This window comes from Salmo salar, chromosome ssa01 (genome assembly GCF_905237065.1).
Source record: "Salmo salar chromosome ssa01, Ssal_v3.1, whole genome shotgun sequence".
Taxonomy (NCBI): domain Eukaryota; kingdom Metazoa; phylum Chordata; class Actinopteri; order Salmoniformes; family Salmonidae; genus Salmo; species Salmo salar.
The window spans coordinates 120881243-120892976 of NC_059442.1; the positions used below are offsets into that span (position 1 = coordinate 120881243).

An 11734-nucleotide genomic window follows, 5' to 3' on the forward strand; every position below is an offset into this window, starting at 1 on the left:
AGAAGCCATAACCGACTTGCTAAAACTATAGTTTTTTAACAAGCAATTTGTGGAGTGGTTAATGACTCCAACCTAAGTGTATGCAAACTTCCGACTTCAACTGTACATACATACATATGCTGCAGTAGAAACGACAACACGATATACAGAAAATAAGGCACTTACTTTGATAAGAATGTACACATGTCCAAAGTTATTATTCGTAAGGGAAACAACAATGAAACAATGCGAGCGCCAGACAGAAAATGTGCCTGTGCAAATGTCAATGTGCCTGTGCAAAACTCCCCAATCAGCCCCAATTAGTCCTGGCCGGAGACCCCGTCAAGACCTGGCACATCCAGCAGATGGAGCCATCACCTTGTGATGTATACTCCGTCTGTCACCAGGCCTCGACGAGTCCCCCCTGGTGGCTGACCTGCTGTACGCCCCCCCCCTTAGCTCTGTCGGGGAGGGGACTGTCGTCAGTGCGACGTTTGTCTCCCTTCTCGATAGGGCATCCGCGTTACTCCGTCTGTCACCAGGCCTCGACGAGTCTCCCCCTGGTGGCTGACCTGCTGTACGCCACAACGTTTAACTGAAAGCCAATATTTTGTAAAGACTAGCACTTATGAAAAACAATGTAGCAATGTATGAATGCAACATTATTCTACATTTTGAAATTATATACCACGTTGTCAATGTCATTTTCTTGACCTTATCACCATTGTTGCTTACAGCTGATTTTATTGCACAGTTCAAACAAAGTGGTTCAAATTAATCAAATCTGGTGTAGAGGTTGAGTGGGTTGTTTGTAAAAAGGGAATTCAAGGAATTGTTATGATTTGCCCTACTTTGCTAAGTAAAGTTGTATAGTTAAAGCTGTAGGCTATGTTTTATCTGACAAATAGGCTACCTATTTGAAAAAATTGCACCAGCTACTCCTGTTTTATTTAGATCATGGACATGTAGCCTAGGCCACTGCTGGAAAACTTGAGGAATGAGGTAACTCCGATTTCAAAAGAGAATACAACTCTTTATAATGGATTTTCCTGACAATTACGCTGACATACGCTACGACGTCTATGTGAATTAATGCTTACTGCTGTCGAACGTGGTTGACGTGCCCCTCCTCAACTGCCCCCATCACCACAGGCCCCACTTGTTGGAAACAAGTGTCATATTTCATTTACAAAGAAAATACAAAATTACAAATCACATATACAACAGTATTTGCAATGGTTCAAATCATTTGGTTGCAAATGTGACTGTGGATATGTTAGAGACTTGTTAGGCTACTAATTTTCACGAACCACGTATGATCACAAAAGTCTGTATGACCAGTTACAGTAAAATAATGTGCCTACTTCATAGAAAATCTAGATACTTCATGGGAATTAATAGTGATGCCATAAAAAGCCTATAACAACAAGTACAGGTCCATAAAAACATGCTTTTTGTTCATAAAAAGACTTCACTCATTCGGCTAGTGTAGCATCATTGGTTCTAAATTAAGTAAAGAATATTTGCGTTAATATTTGGGACTTTAGTTGGGTATTCCCTTATAGAGTCATATGATGTATTACACCATGTTGCATGTACACTGAGGCAATGTAGATTTGTAGTGTAACACACATTTAAATCATTTTTGTCCACTACTGGTCATTTCAGAGCTACAGAAACATAGTTTGAGCTAAATCTACAAAAATATTTGGAGTCTGGGCAACATGTTGAAGTATATTTTTTGGAGTGCAGAATACTTAAAAGATGTCTGTCCATTAACTTGCTTTTATTCCTTACAATAACTTTAGTTGTAAAGTTCTGTTTGTACTCAACATTAAAGCCATGGCAACTTAACTGACCACTTAACTTGGTTCTATTGTGTCACTGTGAATTAAATTGTTTAAGTATCCAAACTGTGTAACTTTTGCACAACTTACTTACAATTTCAAGTAATATTACTATATTGTATACGTTCAGATCTCTTGATAAATAACTTAAATCATTCATGTTGTATCACTGTAATTAATGACTTTAGTTACTCTCTTCTTTGGAGGGCATTCAACAAGTACCAAATCAACATGTTCAAGTTTGCATACAACTTTTGAGTAAATTAAACATAAATCAGTAAAAAAAATTGTATCACATTTTAGTCCTGTGTAACTTGACATATTTTGTTACGTAACTCAAATAATTTGTGGAAACCAGCTGCACTTCAAAATTCAAAGTAAAAAACTATTCTTAAAATCCTTAAGTTCTTTCTGTCAGTCAACTATTCTAAAGCAAGTTAGCATTGCAATCGTTTTTTCTTAAAAATAAAATTACATTTTCTTTAAAACGCTGCATCTTCAGAATCGCAAATCTCTAATTACATGAATGCACAAAACATGATTAATCTATTTTAGCCTCCATCAATAGATGAATGCCAATTCTGTACAGTATGACTCATTTGAACATATGCAAAACTTTTAAAAGGCCCAGATAACAAAACCCCAACTTTAAATCAATTCAATACTGTGTAACATTGCAACATTCCCCATCAACAACTTAACTATTAAAACATAAGCACAGTATAATGACCCTTCCCCAATTAACACTTTCAACTGATGTGGTAGCTTCCATTCAATTAAAAGCTGTGCTGAAGGATATAAAATCAAAATAATGAGGTAGTGATGTGCCGACATCCATTTCACAGTCTAACAACTTGACTACATTTAACTGTTCCTTACAATGCCGATTAATGTTGACAATTTAAAAACATTTCGACCACGACAATTTTCACTCCATTATGTTTACAAAACAAAGTTATACTTGCAGATTATAAAATGTACTTATGCACGCAATGCTTCGGTCCTAAACCTTAATTCCTGTCTAAGGTGTAGGGCCGAATCATTAAACAGACAAATAAACGTTCTAAATGCAAGTAGAAAGTGTGTGCGAACGTTGTTTCTCCAACTTTCTTATATGTACCGGTCCACAACACTACACAGGTATGCAAAAGACCTCTCCTTACAACTCCATGAAGATTCCCTATCTATTTTCATCCTCTGGGACCTCACACATTTTTGATGATGAAGTCAGCAATGTGAGATTTGTGGCCAATGCCTCTAAAGCCTCCTATATTTAGGATTTAGGCCTAGAACTTCATCGCTGATTTGTAAGGTAACTTCACAATGCCAATGTTCAGTTTTCCCAAACATTAACACTTTCAATTAAACTCTACACAAACTGAAGTCAAGTTACTCCTGTATCTCTGTACATGTTAAGACTCAATAGATTAAAGGCCAATAGTTTTGCATGACTTTCTCATTTTTGTGACTGGTTTGACGAAAGGCACAGATCAAATCAAATGCATGGAGACATTTTAGTTGGTATTTGCCTACAAAACATTTAGTCGTCTTTAGTCGTTTTTTTTTATCCCTAATCTCTTTTCCTTATAGGAGAACGTAACTATTTACAATTGTTTAGCACCATACATTTTTGCGTTGGTTTTTCAAAGCAAGGACCTTTGGCTTCATTCTGTCTCTATCCAAGTTTAACAACACTTTTTGTATGAACCCAAATATGTTCTTCATGCCATTTGTGTATCCATGTTGGAGTGAGTACTGTACATTAGCCCATACAAACATACAAGTGCATCAGGCCAGCACCGGAAATCCTTCATAACCACCTTTTCCTGAAGGACCACGTAGACTCTTCCTAGATGGAATGGCACAGCAGCTACATCTCCATCGTAATCAATGACTAAGTTGATGGCTGCTGGTCTCTTGATGGCTGCAGGGTCTTGAGACGTTCCCTCCTGAGAAAGAACATGAAAATATAATTATCATGTCACAATACATTTACGTCATTTAGCAGACGCTCTTATCCAGAGCGACTTACAAATTGGTGCATTCACCTTATGATATCCAGTGGAACAACCACTTTACAATAGTACATGGGGGGGAGGGTAGGGGGGAGGGTTAGAAGGATTACTTAATCCTATCCCAGGTATTCCTTAAAGAGGTGGGGTTTCAGGTGTCTCCGGAAGGTGGTGATTGACTCCGCTGTCCTGGCGTCGTGAGGGAGCTTGTTCCACCATTGGGGTGCCAGAGCAGCGAACAGTTTTGACTGGGCTGAGCGGGAACTGTGCTTCCGCAGAGGTAGGGGGGCGAGCAGGCCAGAGGTGGATGAACGCAGTGCCCTTCTTTGGGTGTAGGGACTGATCAGAGCCTGAAGGTACGGAGGTGCCGTTCCCCTCACAGCTCCATAGGCAAGCACCATGGTCTTGTAGCAGATGCGAGCTTCAACTGGAAGCCAGTGGAGTGTGTGGAGGAGCGGGGTGACGTGAGAGAACTTGGGAAGGTTGAACACCAGACGGGCTGCGGCGTTCCGGATGAGTTGTAGGGGTTTGATGGCACAGGCAGGGAGCCCCGCCAACAGCGAGTTGCAGTAATCCAGACGGGAGATGACAAGTGCCTGGATTAGGACCTGCGCCGCTTCCTGTGTGAGGCAGGGTTGTACTCTGCGAATGTTGTAGAGCATGAACCTACAGGATCGGGTCACCGCCTTGATGTTAGCGGAGAATGACAGGGTGTTGTCCAGGGTCACGCCAAGGCTCTTAGCACTCTGGGAGGAGGACACAATGGAGTCGTCAACCGTGATGGCGAGATCATGGAACGGGCAGTCCTTCCCCAGGAGGAAGAGCAGCTCCGTCTTGCCGAGGTTCAGCTTGAGGTGGTGATCTGTCATCCACACTGATATGTCTGCCAGACATGCAGAGATGCAATTTGCCACCTGGTTATCAGAAGGGGGAAAGGAGAAGATGAATTGTGTGTCGTCTGCGTAGCAATGATAGGAGAGACCATGTGAGGATATGACAGAGCCAAGTGACTTGGTGTATAGCGAGAATAGGAGAGGGCCTAGAACTGAGCCCTGGGGGACACCAGTGGTGAGAGCACGTGGTGCGGAGACGGATTCTCGCCACGCCACCTGGTAGGAGCGACCTGTCAGGTAGGACGCAATCCAAGAGTGAGCCGCGCCGGAGATGCCCAACTCGGAGAGGGTGGAGAGGAGGATCTGATGGTTCACAGTATCAAAGGCAGCAGATAGGTCTAGAAGGATGAGAGCAGAGGAGGGAGAGTTAGCTTTAGCAGTGCGGAGAGCCTCCGTGACACAGAGAAGAGCATTCTCAGTTGACTGACCAGTCTTGAAACCTGACTGATTTGGATCAAGAAGGTCATTCTGAGAGAGATAGCAAGAGACCTGGCCAAGGACGGCACGCTCAAGAGTTTTGGAGAGAAAAGAAAGGGATACTGGTCTGTAGTTGTTGACATCGGAGGGATTGAGTGTAAGTTTTTTGAGAAGGGATGGAACTCTCGCTCTCTTGAAGACGGAAGGGACGTAGCCAGCGGTCAAGGATGAGTTGATGAGCGAGGTGAGGTGAGGGAGAAGGTCTCCGGAAATGGTCTGGAGAAGAGAGGCGGGGATAGGGTCAAGCAGGCAGGCTGTTGGGCGGTCGGCCGTCACAAGTCGCAAGATTTCATCTGGAGAGAGAGGGGAGAAAGAGGTCAAAGCATAGGGTAGGGCAATGTGAGCAGGACCAGCGGTGGCGTTTGACTTAACAAACGAGGATCAGATGTCGTCAACATTCTTTTCAAAATGGTTGACAAAGTCATCCGCAGAGAGGGGGGGAGGAGGATTCACGAGGGAGGAGAAGGTGGCAAAGAGCTTCCTAGGGTTAGAGGCAGATGCTTGGAATTTAGAGTGATAGAAAGTGGCTTTAGCAGCAGAAACAGAGGAAGAAAATGTGGAGGGAGGGAGGGAGTGAAAAGATGCCAGGTCCGTGAGAGGGTGAGGTCAAAAGAGGAGAGGAGTGGAAAGAAGGAGGCAGAGAGAAATGAGTCAAAGGTAGACGTAGGGAGGTTAAAGTCACCCAGAATTGTGAGGGGTGAGCCATCCTCAGGAAAGGAACTTATCAAGGCATCAAGCTCATTGATGAACTCTCCAAGGGAACCTGGAGGGCGATAAATGATGGATGTTAAGCTTGAATGGGCTAGTGACTGTGACAGCATGGAATTCAAAGGAGGAGATAGACAGATGGGTCAGGGGAGAAAGAGAGAATGTCCACTTGGGAAAGATGAGGATTCCAGTGCCACCACCTCGCTGACCAGATGCTCTCGGGGTATGCGAGAACACGTGGTCAGACGAGGAGAGAGCAGTAGGAGTAGCAGTGTTTTCTGTGGTAATCCATGTTTCCGTCAGCGCCAAGAAGGCGAGGGACTGGAGGGTAGCATAGGCTGAGATGAACTCTGCCTTGTTGGCCGCAGACCGGCAGTTCCAGAGGCTGCCGGAGACCAGGAACTCCACGTGGGTCGTGCGCGCTAGGACCACCAGGTTAGAGTGGCAGCGGCCATGCGGTGTGAAGCGTTTGTGTGACCTGTGCAGAGAGGAGAGAACGGGGATAGACAGACACATAGTTGACAGGCTACAGGAGAGGCTACGCTAATGCAAAGGAGATTGGAATGAAAATTAACTAAACAACTGGGGAAGCGAGAGAGCAGGGCCTCCCTCCCTAACCATTCACTGAAACACTCAAATATAACTTTCCCACCTTCCACTTAGAAATTATAATTGATGTAAACTACAGTGGTTCAATGTTTCCAGGAATAGGCTCAAACTTAGTTTATTCAGCTAGATAACTTGGTACAGTATTCTTCCGTGAAACCCACCCAGTGCACCGTGTCCTATGACGCCGTAGATAACTAGCATGCTAGCATCCAATAACACACGGTTAGCACCAATACTTGGTTACAACAAACTACCAATGGATCATTCGTGTCCGTGTCTAGTTCCTTTCATAACGCAGAAGTAATTAAACGTTGGCTAGCTAACACAAAGTCAGTCCTGCTAGCTACACAAGTGGACTACACAACTCAAAAGTTCAGAAACTAAAGCTTACGTTGCAAAAATCTTATTGACTAAAAATGATACAGTACTGCTAGCTGGTAGAGTTGGCTAGCTAGCAGTGGCTGCGTTTACCTTTATCTTTGATATAAAGACAACTATGTAGCTAGCTAACATTATACTAATCAAATCGTTCCGTTGTAATGTATTTTGTTTCTTCAATACTGCTAGTTGGTAAAGTTGGCTAGCTAGCAGTGGCTGTGGTGTTGTGGTGTTGACGTCGTTTGGAAAACGAACAAACAAACGAACGAACGAATACAGCTGGCTAGCTAACCTTGTTAGTTTCTCAAAGTTAGTTTCTCAAAGCTACACCTACACCTTTAGCTACACCTTTATCCTTGATGCAAAGACAACTATGTAGCTAGCTAGCTAACATAACACTAATTAAATCGTTCCGTTGTAATGTAATGTAATGAAATGTAATATTACCCACGGAGCGAAGTACAGCACGACTACTCACTCCAACATCCGGTCATAAACTCTTATGAAGACACAAGTAGTTTCTCCCCTCCTTTATTTTGAGTCTAAGAATATTTGAACAACTTCACACACAAACACAACCCACCGTGCATGTTATGAACACTCCAGAGTCATCCTCTTGGAGTATTGCTGGAAGACATCTGAGGACAACAGCTCGATTGGTGTTCACATCACATGGTTGCTACAGAGAAACATTACAACATGAACTATATATCTGTGTAACGGTATCACTGATATTAAAATATAACATTTCAATCAATTAATTCACTTTACATTTTGCTTACTGATTTAATTTATATACCTGGCTGTACAAATTCAGAATGGAAGCTATCTTCTGTCCATTTCTTCCAGTCTTTCCCTGCTTTCTCTGGATAGGGCTAGCAAGTGTTCTGTGTGTTTGTCCAACATGGAATAAAACGAATCCCGGAGTTGCTGGTTTGTGATGCGATGGCATTCTGCACATACCTAAAGTACAAAGGCAATTGAAAACTGCTTTACGTCCCCCATCCCCCACCCACATACTTGTTCCTTCAGGAAAAGTGCCGGCCATCTGTCTTGGATACGCTCTATGGTGGGGGTTAAGGTAACAATCTCTTTACGTCTCAATGCAAAGGTCCTACACATGCTGCTGTTGACCAATGATAAGTCAAACTTGTCTTGGACCATTTCCTCCAACTCCTCCACAAGGACAATCTTCAACCTCTCTAGACTTTCTTCAGTTTCACCGCTTTATCTTTGAATGTGGCGAGTCACCATCTGGGCTACTTATACTTCTCTTGCCACTGTTACCTTTCACTTCTGGACACACTGACTTGCTGAGTTTGCATCTGTTTGAACACCAAGCTGTCTCTCCATCCATCACAGCCACTTTTGGAGCCAGACTATTTCAGGCATCGATGTTTCTGAACTAATGCTTCAGCAGCACTTTTGATCTCATTGCTGCAAGGGTATGCCTTGTATTCAGATATTGCTCCAGCCATGCCCTCAAAAATCTTCCGTTTAAAGTAAGGCATTTCCCATGCAGCTATTTAGCTTCATTGCCTTCCCTGAGAGCAAATTCTATGTCATGTGGAAAGTTGGGCACCACAAACACGTCTGGCCATGCACTTACCCTTCGGGGTGTTAGGCAGCTGTAGGTCTCTCCACTGTCACTTGTCCCTGCAGAGCTGGAAGTTGAGCTACAGTCCAAGTCCATTACTCTGATCAATTTGACAGTTCCCATGTTTTGTAGTTCATGAATACTGCTCAGATTGCATAGCTGGCCACCAAAATCAGGACACTGTATGGAATTTCACATTTTTCACGCAGTAAAGTAGTTAGTTGAGGGACAGAATCTGGACGACAGGGGAGTGTCACCCGTTCAATGCCTCCGTCTCCTAAGTGGACTCTCAGTCAGGAGGAGTTCAGACTTGTCAGCCTTATCGCTGTAGGACAGGGGAACAAAGATGACTTTTCTACCTGCTCAAAGTATGAAGTGCTTAGTAGTAAGGACAAGTTGTTCATTCAGTCTGTATGCAGTTAGAAGCATGAAGTCATGGAGATCTGATGGTGTTGTTACAACATATGACTCTTGTTGTCACCTCATAGGAGTGCAGGTGCTCTATGTACCAAGACTGGCAGCTTTTGCATATAAACAGAGTTTGATTGGAAACATCATTCTCGTCAACAATTTGTTTGAATTGGGGCAAACCACCATGTAGGCCAGTGCACACAAACATGCATCTGACAAAATGCGTGTTGTCCACAACAACATGTGAAGTGCTGTACACCGAGGTGCTGTCAGTTATTCCCTGTGTATAATCCTGTGCTACAGTCAGAAGAGTGTTCGAAAATATGTTCTTTACAGTGAATGTCTCAACGGCAGGCTTAAAAAAAAAAAAACGGAGAAAATTCCAAGCAGTAAGTGGAATGTCTGAGAATTGTAGTTCTTCTTATGATTCTCTATCGAAACTACAGTATCTGTGGGGTTACGTTGAACTTTCTAAGGCTTCCATTGGCTGTCTAAATGGAATCTTCTCAGGTTTTGGCCTGCCATATGAGTTCTGTTATACTCACAGACACCATCCAAACAGTTTTAGAAACTTTAGGGTGTTTTCTATCCAAAGCCAATAATTATATGCATATTCTAGTTACTGGGCAGGAGTAGTAACCAGATTAAATCGGGTATGTTTTTTTATCCGGCCGTGTCAATACTGCCCCCTAGCCCTAACAGGATAATAAACACAAGTAAAGCATCCACAGGGAAAAACAATAAACTCTACTCACGATGACAGGAACAGTTTTGCAGGCACACAACACGCAGTGCAAAAACAACTACCCACAACCCCAAAGAAAAAACACACACTCCTATATAGGACTCCCAATCAAAGGCAACTCAACACACCTGCCTTCAATTGGGAGTCCAATCACCAACACAACACTTAACACACAAAACCCCTGCCACATCCTGACCAAAACTAACACAATTACGCCCTCTGCTGGTCAGGACGTGACAGTACCCCCCCTGAAGGTGCAGACCCCGGAATGCACCTAAAAAAAGAACACAAAAAAATCCCCAATAACCCAACAAAACCAATAAACAATAACCCCTAAACAATAAGGGAGGGAAGGGAGGGTGGCTGCCGTCAACGACGGCACTGTGCTACACCCTCCCTCCCCAACCAACCTATGCTGGAGGTGGCTCAGGTGCGGGACGTGGACCTCGCTCCACCTTCGGCGTTGCCCACTTCGGTGGCGCCGATAGCTGCGCCGGGCAGACGGGCCACTCGGGCTGACCCTGGCAGACGAGCCGCTCGGGCTGGGCCGGAGGTCAGGCGGGCCGCTCGGGCTGGGCCGGAGGACAGGCGGGCCGCTCGGGCTGGGCCGGAGGACAGGCGGGCCGCTCGGGCTGGGCCGGAGGACAGGCGGGGCACCCTGGCAGATCCGGGCGTGCGGGCCGCTCTGGCTGGGCCGGGCAGACGGGCCGCTCTAACTGATCCGGGCCGCCCTGGCGGCCCCGGGCAGTCGGGCCGCCCTGGCGACCCCTGACTGGCGGGCAGCCCTGGTGACCCCTGACTGGCGGGCAGCCCTGGCGACCCCTGACTGGCGGGCAGCCCCGGCGACCCCTGACTGGCGGGCAGCCCCGGCGACCCCTGACTGGCGGGCAGCCCTGGCGACTCCTGACTGGCGGGCAGCTCTGGCGACTCCTGACTGGCGAGGCTGGGCTGACGCACTAGACGCCTGATGCATGGGGCTGGTACTGGACGTGCCAGCCTGGAGACACGCACCTCCATGCTAGTGCGTATAGCAGGAAACACTGGACCGTCGAGGCGCACTGGCGGTCTTGAGCGCAGGGTTGGCATCACCCCTTCCGGCTCGATGCTCACCTCACCCTGGTACATGCGCGGCGCTGGTACAGGTCGGACTGGCCTGTGCGTACGTATAGACGAGATGGTGCGTACCTCAGCGTAACATGGCGCCCTCCACCTCATACGCAGCTCCCTGTAATCACGGGTAGCTGGCTTACGGCTCTTCCTTGGCCTGGCCAAACTACCCGTGTGCCCCCCCCAAAAAAAATCTTTGGGGTGCCTCTCCGGCTTCCTCACCAGCCGTGTTCCAGCATAACGTTCGCTCCCTTCTCCTGCTGCCTCCGCTCTTCTCAGTGCCTCCACCTGCTCCCATGGGAGGCGATCCCTTCCGGCCAGGATCTCTTCCCAGGTGTAGGATCCCTTGCCATCCAGGATGTCCTCCCATGTCCATTCCTCCACCCGATGCTCCTTCCTCTTCCGCTGCTTGGTCCTTTTGTGGTGGGTAGTTCTGTAACAACTGTCTTCAGAAATGGACCAAGGCGCAGCGGGAATGTGGATACTCATAGTTTCTTTAATAAACACAAGTAAAGCATCCACAGGGAAAAACAATAAACTCTACTCACGATGACAGGAACAGTTTTGCAGGCACACAATACGCAGTGCAAAAACAACTACCCACAACCCCAAAGAAAAACACACACTCCTATATAGGACTCCCAATCAAAGGCAACTCAACACACCTGCCTTCAATTGGGAGTCCAATCACCAATACAACAATTAACACACAAAACCCCTGCCACATCCTGACCAAAACTAACACAATTATGCCCTCTGCTGGTCAGGACGTGACACATATTTACAATTGAAGTTATATGCACATAACTCAGAAGCCTGTTAGGATATATTATTGCACTCAGGGTCAACCAACAAATGTTAACATTATTTTCTGGAGTGTTTTTCCAGTCACACATGACCCCTGCCGATTCATCCAAACCATCCACTTTCACAGTGTAATGTATTACTGATTGTATGTTTGTTTATTCCAT

General features: G+C 45.6%; 1 long non-coding RNA gene across 1 annotated transcript; it reads right to left on the reverse strand.

Moving 5' to 3' along the window:
- Positions 1 to 1981: 1981 nt before the first annotated feature.
- LOC106560605 (uncharacterized) lies at positions 1982 to 9229 on the reverse strand. Its single transcript, XR_001318627.2, has 3 exons — positions 7703 to 9229; positions 7487 to 7582; positions 1982 to 3775 (listed from the first exon to the last, which is right to left on the reverse strand). It is a non-coding gene; the product is annotated as an uncharacterized lncRNA (long non-coding RNA).
- Positions 9230 to 11734: the final 2505 nt, after the last annotated feature.